Source organism: Trachemys scripta, chromosome 10 (genome assembly GCF_013100865.1).
Source record: "Trachemys scripta elegans isolate TJP31775 chromosome 10, CAS_Tse_1.0, whole genome shotgun sequence".
Taxonomy (NCBI): domain Eukaryota; kingdom Metazoa; phylum Chordata; order Testudines; family Emydidae; genus Trachemys; species Trachemys scripta.
In genome coordinates this window covers 61,281,891-61,308,619 of record NC_048307.1, presented here as the reverse complement: position 1 = coordinate 61,308,619, position 26,729 = coordinate 61,281,891, and the positions used below count along the sequence as shown (strand labels likewise).

The following is a 26,729-nucleotide window of genomic DNA, read 5'->3' as shown; positions in this document are numbered from 1 at the left end:
CCCCCCCCCACACACACACACACATTCCCACCTGCACCCCTCGTACCAAATGGGAGCTGTCCAGGTAAGTGCCCCACACCCAAACCTCCTGCACCAAACCTGAGCCCCCTCCCTAGCTCCTGGCCAGACCCTTCACCGCCAGCCCTGTGCTCAGTGCACTCCCACCCTCAGCTCAGTGCAGAAAGAGGAAGAGAATGGTCTAGAACCAGGGAGAAGGTAGGTACCCACTGTATGTGGGCAGGGCCGGGACTCCAGAACAGCAGTGGACTGAGTGGGTCTGGCAGCCCAGATCCCAGCTGGCAGGAGCCGGCGGATGGAACTCCTGAGCGGCAGTGGGCTGAGCAGCTCAGCCTACTGCCGGTCTGGGGTCCTGGCCGCCGGCCCTGCACAGCCCGCTGCCGGTTTGGGGTTCTGGCTGCTGGACCCTTGCCAGCCGGGGTCCTGGCCGCAGGCCCCGCTCAGCCCGCTGCTGGCCTAGGTGAACAGAACCCTAGGACCCTTAAGATCAACATTTTAATTCCATTTTAAATGAAGCTTCTTAAACATTTTGAAAACCTTGTTTATTTTACAATACAACAATAGTTTAGTTATACAATATATAGACTTATAGAGAGAGACCTTCTAAAAAACATTAAAATGTATTACCGGCACGCGAAACCTTAAATTAAAGTGAATAAAGGAAGACTCGGCACACCACTTCCAAAAGGTTGCCGACCTCTGAGTTAGCATAAGGCTTTGAGACTTGTGAATTTTGGCACAGATAAATGGCCTGACAGTCACCCTGTGTTTTGGGGAACTGGGAAAGGTGTGTTTTGGGGGGGGGATTATACCAGGTAGCTGCATGGACACTGAACTGATACGAAGCTTGGATATTTTAGGATAAAATGTTGGCAAACACTTAACTACAAATTTGCCTGGACAACGAATTGACGTATATGATGATTAGTTGAAATCATTAATTTACTAACCTATAGGATAAAGCTACCCCAATATTATTAGGGTGAGGAAGTTAGATAGAGACAAGGAAGGCTGGTCATTTGAATGAATATTCATGACAGCCCCTATGCCCTATAATAAGCCACACCACCATGTAAGAGGGAGATCTGAACCATTGGACCCATTTGGCATGCCAGGGACAGGGCTGGACCTTTGTCTCTTGCCACCAGATCCTGAAGCATAGGTATGAGTATATAAACAAATATGTGAGGAATGGTACAAGATATCACCTTAACTCTGTATTTTTGCTATCTTTTTATGTGGGTCAGCACTTTTTTGTCTTTCCTAATTGTGCTAATAAAAGTGGTTAAAGTTTTGCTTTGCCCTCAGTGTAAGTGTCTCTGTTGTGCACATCAGGGTTCCCAACCGGATATTGAACTTAATAATCTGGATTCTGTTGTGCCTGATTCTGGGACTAGAGCCTTACTTACAATCTCCCAGCTCTTTATATCTGAATTAATTGGAAATCAGTAATAATCAATAACTACTTAAGAATCAGGCAACAGCATATGATGTCTGGTGTGAAAATCATAAAAGGTTCTTTGGGAAGTTCTCTCCTTTTTGTTTGGTTTTCCCTGTGTTACAGTAATTCCTTGCTTAACATTGTAGTTATGTTCCTGAAAAATACGACTTTAAGTGAAACGATGTTAAGCGAATCCAATTTCCCCATAAGAATTAATGTAAATGGGGTGGGGGGTTAGGTTCCAGGGAAACTGTTTTCACCAGACAAAACTTGTTTTTATATATATACATATATACATACATACACACACATACACACACACACACACACACACACACAGTATAAGTTTTAAACAAACAATTTAATACTGTATACAGCAATGATGATTGTGAAGCTTGGTTGAGGTGGTGAAGTTAGAGGGTGGAAGAGGGAGGGCATTCCCTGCGAAATATCCTTGCTGCTAAATGAAGAACTAGCACTCGGCTGAGCCCTCAAGGGTTAACACATTGTTGTTAATGTAGCCTCACTCTACAAAGCAGCACGAATGGAGGGAGGGGAGATAGCATGGCAAACAGAGAGACACACCCTGTGTGTGTGGGAGAGAGAGAGAGATGCGCATTTCCCCTTTAAGTATGCTGACACCATTCTAAGTACATTGCCTTTAAAAAGATCAGGATGTTGAGACAGCAGCCAGGGCCAGCTGCAGGCACCAGCTTGTCAAGCAGGTGCTTGTGGCGGCCGCTCCGGAGAGGGGCGGCAGGTCCAGCTATTCGGCGGCAATTCGGCGGACGGTCCCTCACTCCGCCTCGGAGCGAAGGACTTCCTGCTGAATTGCCACCGCAGATCGCGATCGCGGATTTTTTGTTTTGTTTTGTTTTGGCTGCTTGGGGCGGCCAAAACCCTGGAGCCAGCCCTGACAGCAGCTGAAGCTAGCTGAGCTCTGTCCTGTCCCCACCCTGCTCTTTATGGAGAAGGGGTAAGCAGGGGGGCAGAAGTAGGGGGGAGGGGGACACCCTGACATTAGCTCCCCCTCCCCCGCACAGCAAGCAGGAGGCTCCCGCGAGCAGCTCCAAGGCAGAGGGCAGGAGCCACACATGGCAGTGGGGGGAGGGACAGCTGAACTGCCGGCAATTGCTAGCCTGCTGAGCGGCTGCTGCACAGGGAACTTAGGGGAGCGGGGAGCTGATGGGGGACTGCCGGTCCACCCTGGCTCCAAGCCCCCACCAGCTAGCTGCAACAGGCTTCCTGCAAGCAGTGGACAAAGCAAGCAGCTGCCAAACAACATTAGAAGGGAGCATTGCACAACTTTAAAGGAGCATGTTCCCTAATTGATCAGCAACATAACAACGAAACGTTAACCGGGACGACTTTAAGTGAGGAGTTACTGTATTTGTTTTGTCACTTAGAAACCGTCCCCCATAACATTTCAGGGCCAATTATCAGAGCTGTCTTCCTATAGCAGAGCTTTCCTGGATAACAGACATTTCTGTTCCAAAGCTGAGGCTGATGATCAGTTCAAGCTGATATTCCGGGTCCAAACCGGCCGTATTCAGAACTGACAAAGACAACTCAATCATTGCTAGGACAGCTGGCCAACATTTTCTGAATATGGATTTTGATTACATTTGTTAGACTTTCAGTGCTCTAGTTATAGCCATCCTGAAGCACTGGCAAAGTCTAAAGGTCACGTGAAAGACACAAGTTTGAAGAGCACCAAGGAAATAACCTTTTGTGATAGTATTTAAAAAGTATTTTCCAGTTGCAGTCTGTGATAGATATTACTTCCCTCCCATTACATCATCTTCTACTTAATTTGGTTTCAGGCTAAAAAACAACATGACACAACAAATGTTTTGTTTGTTTACTAATCATGAGAACTACTTATGGTAGTTTACCTTATATTTACAGATCATCTAATTACAAATGAATAAGACAGGGACATTTTTCCTGTGTGTGGTGTTAACAATTAGATCAAGGATACATACAATAAATACTCAATGTATCCTTCATTAAACACTCTGTATACAGGCCATACAGAAAGAAGCTACAGGAAATTATCACCACAATAAATGACTAGGACACTGTATCACCATAATATTAGAATTAAAAGACCCACTATAGAAAGAGGTACATGAAGTCCTGATAAATCTATTAATCTCTTTAGTTTCTTGAACTGTGGTCATGGTATCCAAGCACTGGACGGAACTGTGCATATGGATGCTACCAGAGTGGTTCATGTGTATTTTCAATTATTCCCTTCTGCAGTTTTTCCAAGGAAGATACCCTCTGAAATGAAACAGCAGCCACTGGAGTCACCAGATACTAGGGTGACCAGACAGCAAGTGAGAAAAATTGGACAGGGGGTGGGAGGTAATAGGAGCCTATATAAGAAAAAGACCCAAAAATCGGGACTGTCCCTATAAAATCTGGTCACCCTACCAGATACTGACTTCTGCCAACTGAAGGAGTATTTATAGCAGTGGTGGGCAACCTGCGGCCCATCTGAGTAATCTGATTGCGGGCCGCGAGACATTTTGCTGACATTGACAGTCTGTAGACACGACCCCTGCGCAGCTCCCAGTGGCCGCAGTTCACTATTCCTGGCTGAATCGGTGCTATGGTGAGTAACTATGATGGGGAGTCCACCCCACAGAAGGCCTGAAAGGATTAAGGTGACTAGTGTGCCTATTAACTGCCCAGGTTGCACCTAGAGGAGGAGTCAGGGAGCATGGATTAATTAGAGATGAGCTCAACTGAACAGGATGGGCCTGTATTAAGCCCAGGAGCCGAGAGCAGAAAGGGGGATGCAGGGAAGTGATCTGCAGTCACTCCCTGGCAGAAGGGAGTTTTGGGACTGGCAAACCCAGAGAAAATTAGCCAGAAAGTTAGAAAAGACTCAGGGAAAAGGCAGAAAGGTCCAGGATGAAACAGACCTTGGCTGCTGATTAGAGGGTCCTGAGCTGGAACCTGGAATAGAGGACTGGCTTGGGTTCTCCTACCAGCCACCAGGGAAGTGGCACAGATCCAGCAGTGGAGAGCAGACTGCCTGAGACAGTTCATCCTGAAAGACTTTGATATCCTGGAATGGGAGGGTGTGTGACTTGGCTGGAGGGCTAAGCCACTAACAGAGCATCCTGCCTCACTGAGAACCAGGAAGAGAAGGCAGAGCGTGCGGTGAGAGGCAGAAAGGAGGTGTTGGACCTGGAATCAGCTAATCCCCAGAGCGATCAGGAGGCGGCACACATGGGGTAAGCAGCCCCTGTGACAGTAACCTTTCCCAAAAATAGGTAATTCAACTAACCACCACCAAACTCGTACTGTATTCAGTGCTACTGGCAAAGAAAGAACTTTACTATAAGTATTGTCCAAATTGTGACAGGGCATGCACCACTCGCTGGCCCCATCTGGATACTCAGGCCTGGTCTACACTTGGGGGGGGGAGATCGATCTAAGATACACAACTTCAGCTACGAGAATAGCATAGCTGAAGTCGACGTATCATAGATCGACTTAGAATCACTTACTTCACGTCCTCGCGGCATGGGATCGACGGCCGCCGCTCCCCCCGTCGACTTTGCTTCCGCCTCTCGCCAAGCTGGAGTTCAGCAGTCGAAGGGAGAGCGATCAGGGATCAATTTATCGCATCTACACTACACGCAATAAATCGATCCCCGATAGATCGATTGCTACCCGCCGATCCGGTGGGTAGTGTAGACGTACCCTCAAACAAACCAAGGTTCTGACATAGGTGACCGTTAGACAGGAGATCTGCCCTAGCAAAACGTGGGCACTACCATGAACTGAGGCTATTTGTCAGAGCCCTGCAAACCACCAGGCATGAAAACTAGTAAAGAATTCCCATTGCTGCCCAAGCTTTTATTATGTTTGCAGTTTAAATGAAATTGTGACTTATCTAAATCAGAGTGTCAGTCTCCATTCTTTGGCATGCCACATCAGCTAAGGTTCCGTCCTCCTCTCTGCATGCAGAACTCAGCACATAGGGAGAATAGGTTTCCCCATTTAAAATGTTTTAGGTGATATAGATAGAAAAACTCACTTCATTTGTGCATAAGAGATCATGGAAATTAAATTACAGCTTTGAGATTTCATTTACCCCTAACCTGTGGGAATGGGGTTAAACTTAATCAGGAACTTGTAAGGTCAGTTTCCAAACATTTTTTTATATAATTAGCTATGTATTAGTAGTGCACCAATATCTTTTACCTGGCCTTACGGTGTTTCCTGTGGTCCGAGAACAAAACAGAGCATGTAAATGTCAAATGTGGAAGAATTATTGTGCCCACTAAACTGTTGCTCTCCACAGCTATTATATTAAAGCGGTCAGAATAAAAGCCTTTTCTCCTTAGCTTCCCTTTTCATTAGGGATCAGTTTACACTGTGCACATAAATCTACAAAAGACAGACAATCACAGATACAATTAAATGAGGAGTTTTTATTGCTAGGGTAAGTCTTGGAGTTCTCAAAAAATTTATAGAAAATCTTCAGTCTGCAAGGCAAATGTTGCCCTTTAAATGTTTCTGTTCTACTCTACAGGGGCAAAGAATTGATAAAAGATTGGAATTGCCTCAGGGCTGTAATTCTCAGGCTTATGAAGCATTCTAGAGCAGCTCAAGTAATTCAGAGAGGAAATGAACGGAGAGCTCTTTTCAAACTGTCATCTCAATTTAAGATTCAGAGCATGTTCCATTCCTCAACTTTCAAAAACCCAGACAATGACCTTAGAGACAGTGGCCAATATGTCAGCAACCACAGTAGATAAAGCACAATGAAGCGCTTCTGCTGCAGTTAACTTTTGTGATGCATCACTTAAACATGGGAGACCAAATGAAAGGGATTTCTTAGATATAACAATACACAGAATTCTGAATTCCATGGTGAAAACTAAGAAAATGGTGGTTATTTATATCTTGAGGCAGAATAACTATTGCAATTTTTCCTCTTCCTATCATTTGAAAGAAATTGGAAATTAAGTTGCTTACAAGAATGATTGTTTTCATGATCGCTCTTGATTTATGAAAGTTAGGTTATGAATGGTGGATTATTAACACTATGACAATTAAGGCATTTCTGCAGCAGGTGGTCTCTTAGATCTCGTTGTTTAAGGCTCTTTTTCCAGTCCCCGTTCTCCATTTTTGGATGTCTTTCCTTGCGCATGAAACCGAGTGTACATGCCCTCATTTTTCACTCCCACACCCCAACTCTTTGTAAGTGCAAATGAGTCATCTGGGACCCCAACTGTGAAACTCCTTATAACTTGCTATCTTAGATTTTTCTGTAGCATCCATCGCTGCTGTATCTGGCAGTCAATCAGAGCCCAATCTTACTGACCTTCACAGCATAGTGCAATAAACATATTTTGGCCAGATATCTGAATGACTATTGATCATTAGCAAAAAGATATTTCTTATGGTAGAGTCAGATTGTACATATGTGGGATGGAAGGAGACTGTTATGCTGTCTAACATGGGCAGATACTTATGGTCCCTGCTCAATATATGTACATGTGCCATAGTGAATGGCACATAAAAAAATCAATAAAATGAACTCAACTAAAAATCTACATGTAAACACTCTATCCACTCTGAATGCAGCTACACGTCTGGTGAGCAAAGTGAACAGCTTTGAGCACACACATTGTGGTCACCATTAGAAAGTTAATATTTGCCACACAATAGTAACTGCAATGAAACATGACCCAGTTAACAGGTACTTATCCCTCACCTTATACCATCTGGCAGTTAAGACTGGCTGAAAAGATCTTGTTTTTAGTTTCTAAGCAAAATAGTGGTCTGGATTTACAATACTCCATTTCCTATAGCAGCAAAATCACAGCCACTGAGTCAACTTCTGCTCTCAAGATATACCTTTACATATCCAGAGAAGTAAATGGGATTCAGCAGGAGTAACTATAGTATAGTAACTAGAATATAGTAACTAGAGTATAGTAACCCACTAGATCTAGGAAATAGCTTGCTGTTCAGGGAGGTTTTCCAAAAACCAGAAAAGGTGTACAAAATGAATTGGTGTTTACTGCCCTCATTATTAATCCTCAGAACATACACTGTATTAGGCTGGACTAAAAATATCCCAGCCATTCAAAAAACTGCATTAGATGACCATCAGATACCTTGGAACTGCCATTATCTTCACATTTATTCTTCTCAACTTGTCCTCTGCTGATTCGCAGACTTTTTCCAGAAGTCAAACTTTTTGAGAGAGAATTTCAAGAATGATCAGGCGATGAAGTTCAACTCAGTACTCATTACACTTGCAGGAACTAATCCATTTCTGGCTTTTAGGACCATACCAGAAGCCTGGGTAGCTGACACCAGCCTGTTTTAGATTTTGTACAATGGGAATGTTCTGAATTTCCATCTGCCCTCATGACTGTTGAATGTTCTATTTACACAGTCATTTTTGCTGTACACAACAAAGTCCTAGTATTGAATAAAGTAACTTTGTAACTTGCTTGCAACTGGAGGAGATGAACAATATTTAATTCACCCATGAAGACCAAAATAGCCTTGGGTGGCAGCAATATGGATTTTTCTCCTAAACAAAACTTCAAGTACCAAATGTGACTCCAGTCCCCTTTGATTTTTTTTAACAGCACTTTCCCAATTAAGTAACTTTGGACTTGGATGCAAGTAGTTATTCACTGCTGCTGCAAATTGATTTATCCCTTGATGATGGCCAAGCAAGCTGCTAGTTGAAAACAGGAAGACAAAAGTTTTTAATGTAGTATTTTGGACTAAATTCAAGCAGCTATATATTTATTACCAGCCTAAACAGCTGCACAATTTTATTCTACCCTTTCTTTGTAACATATAGACGCCTTAATAATTTAATTTAATATATATGAATAGGTTAATGAAGAGCCTGAAAGACTAATTTGTGATAAATTTAACAAACGTGCTATATAGTTTGACTAAAATAACTAAGGGAGTGGAAGTTAACAGCCATCTATAAGTATATGATGTGTGCACATGGCAAGTTAGCAGGTGAAGAGATGATAGTACACACTAATGTAGTTAGGGCTTAGAGAAGGAAAATATAGGCTGAATGGTTAAGGCTTTTTGACCATGAAGCCTCTTAGACACTGGTATAGTCTCCAAAGGGAAGTGGTGGAGATACCATCACTTAATTCATTTCACTGTGGACTAAGCACTGGAAAACTCATGGCAGGGAACAATTTTGCACTGGCAGAGGTGGGGAGTAGGAGACCTATTAAGTGTTTTCCAGCTTCAATTTCTACATGAAGAATGGAGATGTTCTCATTGAATATGCATTAGACTGAATTCCTATCATATAATCCAAAGCATTTAAGTGCTTAATAAAGAACTTCAGTGCTTCATGAAATACAGAGCTGTGTACTCATCCTGCGAGGGAAGATGCAATTACATGTTCAGATTCCATCTACGCCTAGAAAGAGTACTTTATCTGACTTGCTGTAGTAAGTGAAAGAATCAATCCTATTACAATAAACTTCTTTATCCATGCCTGTGTAACATATGACTCATCATAAAAAACAAATGATTCTATCAGAACAACAATAATGTAATACAGCTAAGGGCTACTCTATAGAAGACTCCAACAATGCCTTTGAATGTCAGCGGTGCTATGTGCGCCACCTTTAATTTCAAGTTGGCTGGACCATCTATAATGAAGCCCTTTGTCAAGAATGACATAGCCAATAGCTTTAGAAGCTAGTGAGGGCAGTTTTCAGATGTCAAGTGTTATTTCTTCCTTTATTCTTTAGTACTTTTTTTAATATTTGAGGATTTTATTAAGATACCATAGTGTATCACAATTAGGAACAATACTTTCTCTCAGTTTAGTTGATGAGGTAGGGCCATAAAACCTGTCATAACCACAATAGCAATAAGGGCTTTTTGTCCATAAGTTTTACAGCACACAGTAAAACTATATGGTATCTTCTGATATATTAACTCAGCATAAACCAGCACTAACACCCCATGCTATCTATCTATATAACTATAAATATAATTTGCGTTTTACTTGATTTTGAATAAGAGCAAAGATTGCATTTTTCCCACAAAAATGTTGCCTTACTTTCCCATTTCCTTTTTTTTTTTTTGCATAGTTAAAATAATCTAGAATTGAGAAACCATTTAATGTTTCTTCCATCATTCAAATTATTCCCAGATGAGTTCAAAAACAATTTTCAATTGGGTAAAACATTCAATACATTGGATTATAGTAAATCTCATGGTGCCCTATACATTATGAAATACCTTGTAAAATCATTGGACAGTTGCTGACATTGCTAACTTTTTTTTTAAGTGCTCAAAAACTATTATAGCTTCTGGGTGGTGGGGGTGTTTTTTTGTTTGTTTGTTTTTTGAGGGCCAGATCATTCAGGTTTGGCTCAAGAAAAAATAGGTTCAAACATCAAGAAAATATTCAGTATACACCACTCACTGATTTTTTGTTTATAAAAAACAAACCAATGATACCCCTTCTTAGGTACAGGGTTACCTGGTGATCAGAGCAAAATGATACCATGTTCAATGACTAGAGACTAGTGAAATTTAATTTTATTTCATTTTATCATGGAAAGGGAGGTGGGGGGGTTCAGATCCTGCCCGGGGTGGGGGCGGGTGTGGAAGGTCCTGGGGTCAGGACCTGACCTGACCCCAGGGGGGTGGAAGGTCTTGATTTGGGATGTTAGGTCCTGAGGGTGAAAGGGAGGTGAAGACCAAGCTGGCTCCTGCACTGACTCCAAAGCAGCAGCTTCTGACCTACAGGGCTGGGCCTGGCTCCCTGCTCTGGACGTTGGATCCTGGTGCATGGATTCACTGTGCCACTCAGGTTTGACTGGCATCGCAATCCCATGCACCAGGTCACAACGCCACACAAATTTAGTCTGGCCACACCCCTCTCATGACAATGGAGGCTAGGCCAAACTGGAGCCACACTGCAGTCCTGTGCACCAGGTCACAATGCCCAGAGAGGGAAGCCAGGCCCAGCCCCAGGGCTGGCCCACAACATTTTGGCGGGGAGCTCAAATGATGCCCCCAAGCCACCTCGCTAGGGCCAAAACTTTGAAAGGTCTCAATTCTGCCTTCTTCCTGTTCTACTCCTCTCATGGTACTGCTCGGCTACCTACCCCAAGAAAGGAGAACTAACAATTTAAAATGCCTTTTTCAAAAATTTTAAGTAACACTTAACTTTCAAACGCCTGAACAGCAGGCACAATCTAGCACCTGGTTAAAGAATTCAACTTTGAATTGTTGTTTGGGGTCTCTTATAGGATTATCCCGTGCCTCGTAATCCAAATGTCTTCTTCTTCGGTGACTCTTGTATTCTTGAATGGGTGGGAAAATAGCTTCAGTATGAAGTTCCTCTGCCAACTTCTGTGAACTCTTCACAATGTTTTGAAATCCCTCATCTGACCAGTAAGACTGTAGGTATGACTTTGCTTTGTCCAATTGTTCCATTGCTCCAGATATATCAAGGTCAACACCGTGGAGTCTCTTGCTTATAACATTTATTTCAAACAGTATGTCATTCCACAACACTAAGCCACACAGAAATTTGTAGTTATGTATGTTTCTGATGATTCCATTTCCCTTTGCCACTGTTCTCCCATGAACAGTTCCTGTCATAGCATTATCCTCCATAATGGCAACTCTGGCATCATCTATCTTCCCAATTTGGTGTTTGATAGACTTTATCGCCTCCACTCAACTTTCCCATCATGTGGAACTCAGTGGTTTCAGTGTCAGCACTCAGACACATCAGTGTCGGATGTTCCCAGATGTTGCTTCAAAATTTGCCATCGATGAGTTGATGCAGAGAAAAATACATAGATGCTTTGAATTACATTAAAAAATTCAGCAGCCTCACTAGAAGCTGATGCTGCATCAGTGACCACCAAGTTCAATGAATGAGAACTGCATGGGACAAAAAAAAAAAAAAAAAACCTCCTCTGTTCTTTCCTCTCATGTTGGCACCATTATCGTAGCCCTGACCTCTCATGTCAGCTATCAGCTCCACAATTTTTAAGGAAGTTTCCATTGTTTGGCACATACAGCTGATCTGAAGTACCTCGCAGTGCTAGGTTTTGAGTAGCAAGCATTCTCACAATGGCAACTAACCTTTTCAGAACATTTTACCACTAAAGAGACTCTGATGCAATCTTCTCTTGATGATGATGATCATCTATGGTGTCCTTTAACCTTAGTCTCATCTCAAGCTCTTTCCAGCTATGGAATGCTCTCTGGTGATTTGCTGCCTTCTCGTAGCATGCCAGATTTCTAGCCAGATTTTTCCAGTCCTTTGTTACTGTAGAACCCAACGTGTCTGGAACATTAGATGGAAGAGTTTGCAACAAAAACAGTATGCAGCATGCTGGGTTTTTGAGTACATAAGCCATGGCTTCTCCACTCTGTCACCATTGGGGACTTCACGCCAGTAATGTGTTGGATGGAAACTTCTATTTTCATTGTCTTTGGGGAACATGAAGTTTTTCACTTGTTGTGGCCCATGGAGTATAAGGAAGTCCCTCAGGCTACTGCTCAAGTAGGTCCACAGTCCTGGATCATCAAGACTTAAGGAACTAAACTCAGCAGCAACTGTTTCTTGCACTTCCACCACACTCTTCTCTGATCTACACTTTTTTTGAGGAATGTGCATGGTTACATCCATTTGAGATGGAGATATGGATGCTGCAGTAGCTGCCAGGTCACCTGCACTCTGACTAACTGGAAGATCAGGCATCTCCTCACCACTCACATCCTCACTGGGGCTGGAAGGCTCACCGTGAACAGTTGTGTCTATGTATCTCAGGAGAGCTCCTTTCTGCTTAGATAGAAAAGCTTCATTTGCTTTCTTTCTTTTTCTGAATGCTGCCCCAGAGGGACGTTTTCTTCTTTCACTCATGATTGCTGTTCTATGCCAGCTATAGTGGCTCTCAACACTCAATCGAACAGGACAAATAAGCAGGTAGCAGGGCCTGAGTGAGGGAAGACATCAGCGTCTTAAGGGCCTAACTGGTTCCTACTACTTCAGTTGACTGCCTGTTCTCTGCAAGTGGGTTCAGGGAAGCAGCAGGAAACAGGAAGCTCCCTGAGAAGCTGGTGTTAATCAGTCCAGGCTCCTGGGGGTGCTAGAGAGGTACATAAGAGGCTCCTCCTCCTCTCTCTCCCTGCAGCTCCTCCTGCTGCTTTCTGTTATTCCCTCTCACCTTTTCTCCTGCCTGCCTGTTATGTCTCTTGTGCCCTCCTTCCTCCAGCACAGCACTCCACCATCTCTGTGCATCTAGAGCAGAGAGAATACATATGCACCAGCAGACGACACAATTTTCTACACTCTGGGTCCAAGTGGTGCCCCCCCCCCCATGGTCTGGCACCTGAGGCGGCTGCCTCAGTTCGTCTCATGGTGAGGACAGCCCTGCCCAGCCCTGTGGGATAGGAGCTGCAGGATTTCCAGTGCAGGGTAAAATTTGTTTTGTTCTATTTTTTTTTATAAGATTCACAAATGCAAAATAATAAATGCATTAATATTTGTTAGACAGATGCTTCTAACAATACTCCCTCATTTCACCAGATGGTGAGCATTCGTTTATTTTTTAATAAACAGTTACAACTAAAGGCTATTTGTACCTATGTTAAACATGGAAGCTCTCGGAGCTTGGTTCTAAATCTACTGTCGGGCTCTGTATGGCTATAGCTCACTTTTGAATTAGTAAAAAGTAATATTGGATAACATTTAAGGTTCTGCTTACACACAATAGTTATGTTTTTAACCTAATGTAGCTTGAGCTACTGGGTTGGCTATGTCTGTTTAAAACTTATGTTTAAATGGAAAACACCACTTCCTGTGTAATTTGAAGGCAGAAGAATCACAGCAGGAAACCAGTAAAGGGAATAAGAAGAGACTGTTCAGAAACTAGTCAGACTCAGCAGCAGAAATGCTTTTACTTGCATTCGGAAGCTATGAAATATCCCTTGGTTGGGGAAGAGGGAGAAGTCAAGATAGGCAGACTGAGAGATGTAAAGAGAACTGAGAAGAACATAAGAAGCTGAAAATTGGAACAACGGGCTGTGTTGTATTCTAGTTTGACTTCAGGAAATTAAAAGCTGACACTTTTCTGAAGCTCAGACACTGGAAGTCTTTTTTCCAATTCCAAAACATGGTATAGTTCAAGGTGAAAGACGCATTCAAATAACTTTACATGGAATTTCATCACTGCAAATTATTCTTCTTTTCCCTATTTTACAATGAAAATTCAAGTTTAAAATGCGGCATTCCTTGGACAGATATTTGATTTTAAGTGACATGTATGCTATCTAAAGATAAATTCTGGTCTTAGCAGAAACAGGCCATACTACACTGCTCTTGTAGGATCAAATAAATGTAGCTGAAATCAATGTGCCTATATCTCATGGCTCAAATCTATTTGGACATCACAGTCCAATGGCAGTTGTCATACAGTACTGAAATTATAGCTTCTGGGATGGGTGAATTGCTTCAGAAAATACCTGGCTGAAATATTAATCAGTTGAACTTGAACCTTTTTCAAGTTTTACTTCATTTTCTCCTTTCTCCCCCCTTTCTCTCTTCCCCTCCTCAATATAGCTGAACTTTCTCTTCTGCAACCCTTCCAACTGAATTCGGCCAAGCTTAAGATTTATTTCAATAGCCACAGGTCTGTTGCATTGAAAATTTTGCCAAATGTAGGACTTGGATCAAACATAGATGCCCAAAGTTTGACACTTTTCTCTATATTGAAGGTACCTAAGGAAAAGTGGTTTGATTTTCAGATGTGCTAAGTACCTGGAGCACCCAGTTACTTAGACTCAGACTTTAAGGCCAGAAGGGACCCTCGTGATCATCTTGGATCTTCAACATTCAGAAAACTAAACAACTTTTATTTAGGTACCTAAATACAGAATTAAGTGACTAACCTTAGGCATCTGAGTTTACAGGTGTCCTATATTAAATTTTGTCTGCCTGGATGTTGTCTGTACAGCTAAATATTCTAATTCAGGGCATTTCATGGGGCCCATTTGGCCAACAAGGAATTGAATAATTTGCTTGATACTAGGGCTGGTGATTATTCACAGTTAACTCATGCGATTAACTCAAAAAAATTAATCGCGATTAAAAAAATTAATTGTGATTAATCGCACTGTTAAACAATAGAATACCAATTGAAATGTATTAAATATTTTTGGATATTTTTCTACATTTTCAAATATATTGATTTCTATTACGCCACAATACAAAGTGTATAGTGCTCACTTCATATTTTTTATTATAAATATTTGCATTGTAAAAATGATAAAAGAAATTGTATTGTTCAATTCACCTCATACAGGTACTGTAGTGCAATCTCTTTATTGTAAAAGTGTAACTTACAAATGTAGATTTTTTTGTTACATAACTACACTCAAAAACAAAACAATTTAAAACTTTAGAGCAGGGGTCAGCAACGTTCGGCACACGGCTTGCCAGGGTAAGCACCCTAGCGGGCCGGGCCAGTTTATTTACCTGCTGACGCAGCAGGTTCGGCTGATCGCAGCCCCCACTGGCCGCGGTTCGCCGTCCCAAGCCAATGTGGGCGGCGGGAAGCCGCGGCCAGCACATCCCGCGCCGCTTCCCGCCGCCCTCATTGGCCCAGGACGGCGAACCGCGGCCAGTGGGGGCCGCGATCGGCTGAACCTGCCGCGTCAGCAGGTAAATAAACTGGCCCGGCCCGCTAGGGTGCTTACCCTGGCGAGCCGCATGCCAAACGTTGCCGACCCCTGCTTTAGAGCCTACAAGTTCACTCAGCCCTATTTCTTGTTCAGCCAATCACTAAGACAAACAAGTTTGTTTACATATATGGGAGATAATGTTGCCTGCTTCTTATTTACAATGTCACCAGAAGGTGAGAACAGGCATTCACATGGCACTTTTGTAGTCAGCATTGCAAGGTATTTACGTGCCAGATATGATAAACATTTGTAGGCCCCTTCATGCTTCGGCCACCATTCCAGAGGACCTGATTCCATGCTGATGATGCTCGTTAAAAAAATAGTGTGTTAATTAAATGTGTGACTAAACTCCTTGGGGGAGAATTGTATGTCTCCTGTTCTGTTTTACCCACATTCTGCCATATATTTCATGTTATAGCAGTCTCAGATGATGACCCAGCACATGTTGTTCATTTTAAGAACAGTTTCACAGCAGATTTGACAAAGTGCAAAAAAAGTACCAATGTGAGAGTCCAAAAAATAGGTACAGTACTCAACCCAAGGTTTAAGAATCTGAAGTACCTTCCAAAATCTGAGAGGGACGAAGTCTGGAGCATGCTTTCAGAAGTCTTAAAAGAGCAACACTCCAATGATGAAACTACAGAACCTGAACCACCGAAAAAAAAAGAATCAACCTGCTGATGACATCTGACTTTCATGATGAAAATGAACATACATCGATCCACTCTGATTTGGACCGTTATCGATCAAAACCTGCCATCAGTGTGGACATTTGTCCTCTGGAATGGTGGTTGGAGCATGAAGGGACATATGAATCTTTAGCGCATCTGGCATGTAAATATATTGTGACACTGGCTACAACAGTGCCATGCAAACTCCTGTTCTCACTTTCAGGTGACACTGTAAACAAGAAGTGGGCAACATTATCTCCTGCAAATTGTAACCAAACTTGTTTGTCTGAGTGATTGGCTGAAGTAGACAGAGTGGACTTGTAGGTTCTAAAGCAGTGGTCCCCAACCTTTTTTTCTGATGGGTGTCAGAAGATGAGCCACAGAGGACCGTGGCAGCGGACGAGCATCCGCCGAAATGCTGCTGACAAGCGGCGTCATCCAGAGGCGTCACCGCCGAAATTCGGCGGCATTTCGGCAGCTGCTCGTCCGCCGGCCAGTATGCAGGCACACTTAGAAGCCTTGGCGGGCTCCATGGCACCCGCGGGCACCACATTGGGGACCCCTGATCTAAAGTTTTACATTGTTTTATTTTGGAGTGTATTTCTTTTGTACATAATTCTACATTTGTAAATTCAACTTTCATGATAGAGATTGCACTATAGAACTTGTATTAGATGAACTGAAAAATACTATTTTTTATTGTGAAAATATTTGTAATGAAAAATAAATATAAAGTGAGCACTGTACACTTTGTATTCTGTGTTGTAATTGAAACCAATATATTTGAAAATGTAGAAAACATCCAAAAATATTGGTATTCTATTATTGTTTAAGAGCAATTAATTGCAATTAATGTTTTTAATTGCTTGACAGCCCTACTTGATAGATAAGTATAAGCACATTAATTTCAGCTACATTTATTTGGTCCTACAAGAACAATGTTGTGGGGCTATTTCTGTTAGAACCAGGATTCAACTTCAGGTAGCAGGAAACTGCTACAATATTTGAATTAGCATAACTGGTATGGCAAAGTACCTTCTCCTCAGCAGGCTCAGTTCTTTTTAGTCTTGGAGACTCAGGCTTGGGCAAAGCAAATCCACATAGGTAGCACAGGGTCTGGCTATTCCTTCCCTCAGTCAGTCCCTTGTGCTTGATTTTCTTCCCTTCTGGGGACAGAGTGCAGCCTTCCTTGCTGGAAGGGTTCAGAGCCTTGCTGCACCTAGCTCACTAGCAGCTTCCCTGCCTCTCTCTTTCCCCCCCCCCCTCCTCTCTCTCTCTCCTCCCCCCTTCCATGCCGGGGAGGGTTTAAAAAGGTCTCAAGCAGTTGGAGCCAGCTGAACCTAATTAGTTCCCTGGTAACCCTCTTTCCAGCTGAACCTTATTTCCCAGTGGTTATCTCCCCTCAGTGGATTGGAGAGGCCTTTTAACCCCCAGGACTAATTACTACCCCCCCGCCCTTTGTAGCTGTTTGCCCTGGGTTTGCCACACTGGTCTTTTAATACATTCTGCATAACTGTGTCTAATAACAAGCAATGAGACTTCTGCTGCCCATGATGTCACAGAATGATGGTGTACCTTCTGCAAACACAGTGGCCCAGAATTTCACAGAGGGGAGGAAGAGGTTTTGTTTAAAAAGCACGCTAAAATGTGTTTCAGCACTGTAGCCTGGTTAGTAGGAACATTCAGAACATAAATCTGGGATTAACTCGGCATGCAGTTTGTCTTTGAAAAATAATGTTCAAGTTATGTTTCCTGTTAAAATGAGCAACTCACTGAATGCAATAGGGCTGCACACATGAGGGCAGAAATTGGCCCTCTAACAGAATGCTTTTGCACTCTTTTTATGGCAAAGATGATGATATTTGGGAAGGGCTGGTGTGGAGAATGAGGGAGTTATATATAGTATTTTCTATAAATATCTCATGCCTGTTAGGTTATCTGTGTGATATTATCCTGCCTGAATGCATTGAGTTAAACCAAAGGAGATTGTAAGGGAGAAACCAATAGGAAACAGAACAATGGCAAAGATAAGGGACTACAATAAGGTATACCAAGAGTCCTTGAGAAGAAAGTGGGGAAGCCATTCATTAGGGGATTACCTCTTACCTGGCTGCAGCTAATCTAGTGCGGTGTATTTTTCCCAGATCAAAACCCCATGATGAAAGGAAATACTCAACCCCTTAAAAATGCTTGCCTAAAGAAGGAGGGGAATTGCTCAGGGAGGAGTGTCAGTGAGAGCTGACTGGCATGTATACAAGGAGACATATAGAGATAGAGAGGTTTCAGAGTAGCAGCCGTGTTAGTCTGTATCTGCAAAAAGAACAGGAGTACTTGTGGCACCTTAGAGACTAACAAATTTATTTGAGCATAAGCTTTCGTGGGCTACAGCTTACTTCATCGGATGCATGTAGTGGAAAATACAGTATATATATATATATATATATATATATATATACACACACACAGAGAACATGAAACAATGGGTGTTACTATAAGGAGAGTGATCAGTTAAGTTGAGCTTTTATCAGCAGGAGAGAAAAAAAACCTGTTTGTAGTGGTAATGAAAATGGCCCATTTCCAGCAATTGACAAGGAGATATGAGGAATTGGGAGGGGTGGGGGGGGGAGAATAAGCATGGGGAAAGTTTTACTTTGTGTGACGGCCCATCCACTCCCAGTCTTCATTCAAGCCTAATTTAATGGTGTCCAATTTGCAAATTAATTCCAATTCAGCAGTCTCTCGTTGGAGTCTGTTTTTGAAGTTTTTTTGTTGTAATATTGTGACTTTTAAGTCTGTAATTGAGTGGCCAGGGAGATGGAAGTGTTCTCCAACTGGTTTTTGAATGTTCTAATTCTTGACGTCTGATTTGTGTCCATTTATTCTTTTACGTAGAGACTGTCAGGCTGCAGACAGGACAGTCTGCTTTTCCCAGACCAGGATAGAGTTAGCTGGGCTGATAGGCACTTACAAAAGCTTGCAAATTAAAATTAAGGGGCTGGGAAAGGGAATATGTGGATACCCTTTATTGTTTACTCTTTGCTCTGCATGATATGTGTGAAAGAATAAATAATGCTTTGTTCTGAAAAGGCAGAAGCTGGTTTTGGGTCATTAATCAACCACTGCCATGGACTCTTAGGGTACATCTTCACTACCAGCTGGATCGGCGGTAGCTGAGGCTGTGGGGAAGGGAGGACAGCAGGGGAGGGTCCGGGGGCTCAAGGGCCGGGCAGGACGGGCCCGCGGGCCGTAGTTTGCCCGTCTCTGTTCTATAATGTATACTGATGAGATGTTGACCCATTTACAGCCCTTCACAGGGCTTATGCTGGAAAGTTCAAAGCACTTTGAACTTTAACAAATATACTTTTTATGGATTATTTTCAACTCTTTATGCACTTTTCTGCCTATGGGAGAGATACAGATGAAACTGAACATTTGGCTCATACACGTCCTCTGAATACATAGGGTGAAATCCTAACTCTCATTGACTTGAATGGAGTCAGAATTTGATCCCATAACACAGAGCGAATGATTAAGCATTGCTGAGCAATGCTGCAGCAAGGTGCACATTATTCAAGCAAACAGACTTAGCTGTATCGTACATTTCAAGACTGTTTTAATTTCCAGGATATTATTTGTCTTGAAAGATGTAAGATATGAACAACAGTAAACAAAAATGGGCAAAATGTACTAAATGAGAAAATGCAAATAGTGGCTTCTCTGAATTTTGGAGTAGCATAAAATTGAAGTTGAGTTACGCTATGATTAACTGATTTAGAATTATTCCTGTGGGGTAATTATCCACAATCAGATTCTGCCAATGCAACTTTATACAAATTGTCACTTTATATTTTGTACTGTGGTTTCAGGTGCACACAAACTCATGTCATATGTAATACTGGTATGCAAGATTAAAATTGGAAAACAGCATTTAGATGGCAAAACAAAAAATCTAAGTAGCCCACTGTATATCACGGCCTGGTAGGTAACAACTGATACTGGCTCACATTGCATCCAAATGCATAATTCTGAGAAACTGAAAGGCCAAGAGAATCTAAATTTATAGAAGGGCTACAAAAATCTGTGACTGACTTTGTCTCTATGGAGTGATTAACACGTAGGTCGCAGGAGAAGGTCAAATTATATGGCAATTTACAAAGAGTATGTCCATATTTCCAGCTCATGTCAAACCAATTATAAAGGTCTGGACTATTGCCATCTAAATCCTTCCTGTCCAATTAAACAATTGCTTAGGGCATGAACAAGGCTGCATTATTCCCGTCTATCTTGAGCCGCTCTTTGCATGGCCTCTTTGTTGTTAAGTCCCGTCCGTTTTCTGTCTCAGAGGTATTCTTTTGGTTGGCCCCTTCTGCGTGTTCTTCCAGCTGCCCAATAACATGCCTGCCATGGCATCTTTACTCTTAACACATGTCCCAGGTACTTCCATCATCTTTTCTAGATAATTTTAGAAATTGGGGTTAGTGAACTCTGATGGATCTTGGCATCGGTTAGAAGTTCAGTTTAAGACTTAGTATTTATCTGAGGTATTGGCTTCCATGCGTCTGACGAAGTGGGCATTCACCCGAAAGCTTATGCTCCAATACATCTGTTAGTCTTTAAGGTGCCACAGGACTCTTTGTTGCTTTTTACAGATCCAGACTAACACGGCTACCCCTCTGATATTTGCTTTTAAGGGTAAGCAGAAACCTCCACTTAAGACAATAGAAATATGTATTGCTGACCATGGTTACAGATAGGTTCTGAGTATGGGAATGAGGGAGAAAAGGCTAAACAGACAAATACTGGGAAAGAGCAAGACAGCCTGAAGGAAAAACTGAAAGCCTGTTGACTACCCCAGAAGAAACAGGGGGAGGAGGTTTTTGGGTCAGGGATGCAGGCTAAAAAGAGTGTTCTTGCTGTTGTGAGCAGAAGCAACGGCTTCCTGCTATTTCATTCCTTCTGTGTTCAAAAACACAAAACTTGGTACATTCTTTGTAAATACACACAACTGCATAAAATAAATAACTGACTATCAATTTCTCCTCCTAACTGTGATAATTTACTAGACCCCAAATTTTTGTCTAGCCACTTCGGTCAAAAGGGGTAACTAACATTTTAAAGCAGAATAAGCAAATACTGTCCTGGTGTAAAATTATCCCAATTGAATTTTAAAACCTGCCACTGGAATCCCAGGGGTTTACAGAAGATGATTTATGGCCTTTGCTTTCAGACAGATGCTAGAAATTGATTTCTCATGTTCAGTGCAACTCTCATAGCTGAAAAAATCAAGTATTGATTCCACTAAATGAAGCCGTTTTATAGAGTTACAACTTGTATATAACAATTAAAGCTGTATATCACACAGTTTCTGGATAACTGCACCTATATTTCCCACTTGTGGTCCTTGGCTGGCACCCACTTAAAGGTTTCTGTCTTCCAGCTGGGCAGGGACCCACATCTCACTCCCTTCTGACTTGGGTTTTTAAGGCTGCAAAGCTCCCTGATCTACACTGTGATATCTCCAGCAAGCCAGTTAGCCTAAGAGACCAGTGTCTGTGCTTTGCTTTCTCTCCAAGGGCTACCACCAGTGTATTGCCCACAGTTACAAGTTATCACAAAGCTCCCTTCTAAGCAAGCACATTTATTCTTAAAGTAAAAGCATTACTGAGAGAACATATCAAAACAATAAAAGAACCTATACACATGCTAAGCTTACCAGAGGTCACCGCCAGCTCCAACATTGGGCTCTAGTAAATGACAGTCCTTCAACCCCCTCTACTGGGTTTTCCCTGTGGTTACACATTCACATCAGTCTTTAGATCAGGAACCAGAACAACAGTCCCTACTCAGTTTAAGCACAGGCTATTTATCTAAAGAGTCCTTTCTTGGTCTGTTGGTCTCTGGAGATGCCAGTTGGAACCAGAATACGAGAGCCTCCCCAGGAGGTGGTGCCTCCCTGGAGATGTTATAACCTGAGTGATTTGCCTTGATCACTTCCTGGAGGAGCTGTGCTCGCCCTCCCCTCATGGAGTGCATATAATCCCTGGCCCACAATTATACACAAACCATTCATACACTTAAGACAATATGATCTTGCACAGATACTGCAGGAAGTTGCCCTCTCACTGTATGAATGAGAACTGAGTCTGACTGGGTACCCCATGTGCATCCCCCAACTATCCTTCATACCACTAGGTAATGGCCATTAAAATTATATTTATTTACTAATTTTGATATTCTGGGAAACAGCAGTTACCTGAAAAGGCTGAATTTACAGGAATAATGGCGTATTAATGAGCACAGTCCTGGGACACACTACACCATGTTTAGGGTTTGGCATTTCTGACATTGGTGATGAATGGATATCAGGATGAAAGTAAAAATGCATCAGGTTGTCAGTGACCAAACTTTCCTGACCTATACCACCTCTGAGTTTGTATGCAGAGATAGATCCTAGCATATGAAAATAACAGCTAACAATAGCAATGCCAACAGATTTAAAGCCACTACTATATGTAGGTACCACCCTTCTTCTGGGCCAAACAATTTCACCCCCGCTGTCTGTTCTGCTACTAATACAATGCCATTGATGAGCACTGTGCTTTGCAGACAAGAAAGAAAACAAGGTCTGTGTCCCAAGAATCTTCCATTACAAATTATTACCATGTAGAGGATTGAAATAATTTAACCTTCCAGTTGTGGGGTTTCCATAGAATTCTTCTGCTGAGGGAACAGGATTTGCCCCCAAAGGACAACTAGGGACTCAGCACTCAGCCCATGGATTCCTTAAGATCTATATACATCTCAAGAGGACGTGTCATATGTAGGCAAGGAGCACTGATGCCTACTACCTGCTGATTTCAATGACCGAAGCGTTAAGTGCTTTTTAGTCTTGTTACCCTGCAGACCTAACACAACTAAGGGTATGTCTACACTACGAAATTGGGTCGATTTTATAGAAGTTGATTTTTAGAAATCAGTTTTATACAGTCGATTGTGTCTGTCCGCATTAAGTCAGCGGAGTGCGTCCTCACTACCGTGGCTAGCATCGACTCACGGAGCAGTGCACTGTGGGAAGCACAGTTCCTGCAGTCTCCGCTGCCCATTGGAATTCTGGGTAAAGCTCCCAATGCCTGATGGGGCAAAAACATTGTCGCAGGTGGTTTTGGGTACATGTCGTCACTCTCCCCTCCCTCCCTCCCTCCATGAAAGCAACTGCAGACAATCATTTTGCGCCTTTTTGCCTGGGTTACCCATGCAGATGCCATAGCACGGCAAGCATGGAGCCCGCTCAGCTCACTGATGCTGTTATGAGCATTGTAAACACCGCGCGCATTATACTGCAGTATGTGCAGAACCTGGCTAAGAGACGGCAACACGAGGACAATTGTGATGAGGACATGGACATTCCTGAAAGCACGGGCTGTGGCAATTGGGACATCATGACGGCAGTGGGGCTGGTTGATACAGTGGAATGTCAATTCTGGGCCCGGCAAACAAGCACAGACTGGTGGGACTGCATAGTGTTGCAGGTATGGGATGATTCACAGTGGCTGCAAAACTTTCGCATGCGTAAGGCCACTTCCCTGGAACTCTGTGAGTGCCCTGAAACGCAGGAGTACCACGATGAGAGCTGCCCTGACTGTTGAGAAGCGAGTGGCACTAGCACTGTGGAAGCTTGCAATGCCTGACTGCTACCGGTCAGTCAGGAATCAATTTGGAGTGGGCAAATCTACTGTGGGGACTGCTGTGATTCAAGTAGCCAATGCAGTCACTGACGTTCTGCTATCAAGGGTAGTGACTCTGGGAAATATGCAGGTCATAGTGGATGGCTTTGCTGCAATGGGTTTCCCTAACTGTGGTGGGGTGATAAATGAAATGCATATCCCTCTCTGGGCACCGGACCACCTTGCCAACCAGTACATAAACTGCAAGGGGTACTTCTCAATGGTGCTGCAAGCACTGATGGATCACAAGGGACATCAACGTGGGATGGCCGGGAAAGGTGCATGACGCTCATTTTTTAGGAACTCTGAGCTGTTTGAGCAGCTGCAAAAAGGGATTTACTTCCCAGACCAGAAAATTACTGTTGGGGATATTGAAATGCCACTAGTTATCCTTGGAGACCCAGCCTACCCCTTGCTCCCATGGCTCATGAAGCCATACACAGGCAGCCTGGACAGTAGTAAGGAGCAGTTCAACTATGCATGAGTTCAGAAAACATGTCATCGTGAGTGCGGTTTTTTCACCTTCTAATCTGCGATAACCTCAGGGACGGAGATGATAGGGGAAGCATAGAAACATTTGCACATGTGGAGGGATAAAAATGGAGAATAAAATTTAAGATGATACATTTCTGAGAACAAAAGGGAAACTCTTTCACAGTGAATCAAGCAATTCACAGCAGACAGCACATGTGCTTTAGATACAAGGTCACATTTTGCCTTTTATATTGAGCGCCTGCCGGTATGGTGACACATCACACACAGCAGGGCAACAGAATTCAGTTTCCAGGCAGCCATGGTAAGCCAAAGAGTACGCAGGTTTGGCTTCTAACACCTTGATAACATGTGGGAATGTTTTCAAACTGCAGCGCCCTCCTTTCCCATAGCAAGCAATGCCGGTTGGGTTTGCCATTTAAAAGGAGGGGGTCTGGTTTTCGGGTGGATGCGCAGCACACACTTCTCCCCACCCCTCCACGAGGCTATTTGGGATGATCCCTTCACCCCTCCCCCTGCCGCGTGGCTATTCTCAGGGATGATCCCTTTTAGCCAAGTGCAAAGAGCCCAGCATGGACGGGGTCCTTTTACTGTTCCCTTACAAAAATTCTCCTATTTCAACCAGGTGACCATGAATGATATCACTCTCCTGAGGCTAACACAGAAAGATATAGACCAAATATTGCTTCAATGCAACCAAAACCCAGGACCATTCGCTGCCATGCTTTGTGCTGTAATGATTCCAGACTACTTGCTACTGGCTTGGTGTGGTAAAGAGTCCTACCGTGGAGGATGAAATAAGGCAGCCCTCCCCAGAAGCCTTCTGCAAAGGCTTTCAGAGTACCTCCAGGAGAGCTTCATGGAGATGTCCCTGGAGGATTCCCACTCCATCCCCAGACACAACAACAGACTTTTCCAGTAGCTGTACTGGCCACGAATGCATCCCAAGTCTTCAGGGCAAATCAAACATTAAACACTATTGCTTTTAAACCCTGTACTGTAGTTACAAATGTACACTCACCAGAGGGGCCTTCTCCACCCTCAGGGTCCGGGATCCCACCTTGGGAGGGTATTGGCTCCAGGATGATGAAACTGCCGGGGAGAATGGATTCACCACTTGCCTGCTGAGCATTCTCCTCCTCCTCCTCCTCCTCCATTTTAAGAGCCCTTTAGGTCGATAGAACAGGGTTGCTTGTATAGACGCATTCATTATAAAATCAACCTAACACAGCTAAATTCCACCTAACCCTGTAGTGTAGACCAGGGCTAAGGGTTTGTCTACCACATTCTATGGGGATGAGATTGCTAAAGTGCACCAACATGCTGTGCACTAATTGGTTGATGTAGACCCTGCTAGTGTGCTTTAACAAAGCGCTGTTTGAAACACTACTATATTAAAGCACAATAGGGAATCTTTAGTGCACACCAGCTTGGTGCTACACAGACTAAGTTAATGTACACCAAGCTAGTGCATTTTAAAAATCACATCTCTGTAAAGCACATTATCCCACCATGTAGACAAGCTCTTTGAGCGTCAGCTGGATTCTATCCCAGTTTGTGTAGCAACAGAAATATTCACTAAGTTCTATTTCCAACATTGTTTAAAGCTTTAAAGGCAAATTGGAGGCAATGAGGTTACACAGTTGAAGATGAGACCATTGTATGAAGACAATGGGGATGAAGAAGTGTGGTGGCATAATTAAACCTGCAGAATCTTTAGCAATGGTGATGAGGCATGAGCCAGAAAAAAAACCAGCTAGATTTTCAGGTCTTGGGTTGATTTTGCTGGACTACCAATTTGGAAAACAAATGTCTTTATTTGTGAAATGAGCAAATTTGCCTGGAAATCATTAAGACCATAAATATGGGCCTCAAATGCCACTTTTAGACTCACTTTAAGGTGAAAAATCTACACAAATTATGCAGAAAACCAAATCACAGCAAAAAAGCCCTCCAACTTTTGAAGGATACCATGCTTATAATGCTTAGAGCAACGGATTGACAGTCAGGACTCCCAGGTTTGCTACCAACTTGCTGTCTAAATTACAGCAAGTCACTAAACCTCTCAGTTTCCTCCTTTGCAAAATGGAGATGATACCTACTTAACTTTAGTAAGGGGCTTTCAGACCCTCTGATGAAAGGGACGATACATAAACTATTACTAAAAGCCATGGATTTTCTTTTTCTAAATGCGTATGTGAATTTGTCCTCTCACCTGACTATTCAGGAGGTTTATTCCAGACAAAAGCTGGGTAAAGATGCTTTACAAAGGATTCTCATTGCCCTGGGGTTTTCATGAATAAGATTTGGGACTGGGAGGGAGCTAGTAAAACCCGTACAACAATGGTGGCAGGGAAAAGATGACAAATCTCTCAGGCAAGGGGAAGGAATAATCCACACTAGGGTGGTCCCTCCTCTAGTGACTGGTCCACATAAGATAAGAGTCTACTATAAACTGCCAGCAAAAGAAGCAGTTTATTTAACTCAAGTCTTTTCCCGTTTTTTGCACTGTTATATAGTTATTAGCACAAAAATGGGATTCAGTAGAGAAAAATATATTTCAAATGTATGGTAAGTATATTTGTCGAGGTGCATCACCATATGCACATTTAGTTAAGAATCATCATGAGATTTTTA

The 26,729-nt window shown here is 42.8% G+C and overlaps 1 long non-coding RNA gene across 4 annotated transcripts in view; it reads right to left on the bottom strand.

The window, feature by feature from the left end:
- Window positions 1-26,729, bottom strand: part of LOC117883648 — a 195,879-nt gene that overhangs the window by 142,312 nt on the left and 26,838 nt on the right. Inside the window, exon 4 of one of the 4 annotated variants that reach the window (XR_004647358.1) lies at window positions 25,128-25,259. The exons of the other annotated variants lie outside the window; for them this stretch is intronic. This is a non-coding gene — a long non-coding RNA (uncharacterized LOC117883648). Of the gene's footprint in view, window positions 1-25,127; window positions 25,260-26,729 lie in introns of those variants that run through there. 4 annotated transcript variants of the gene reach the window in all.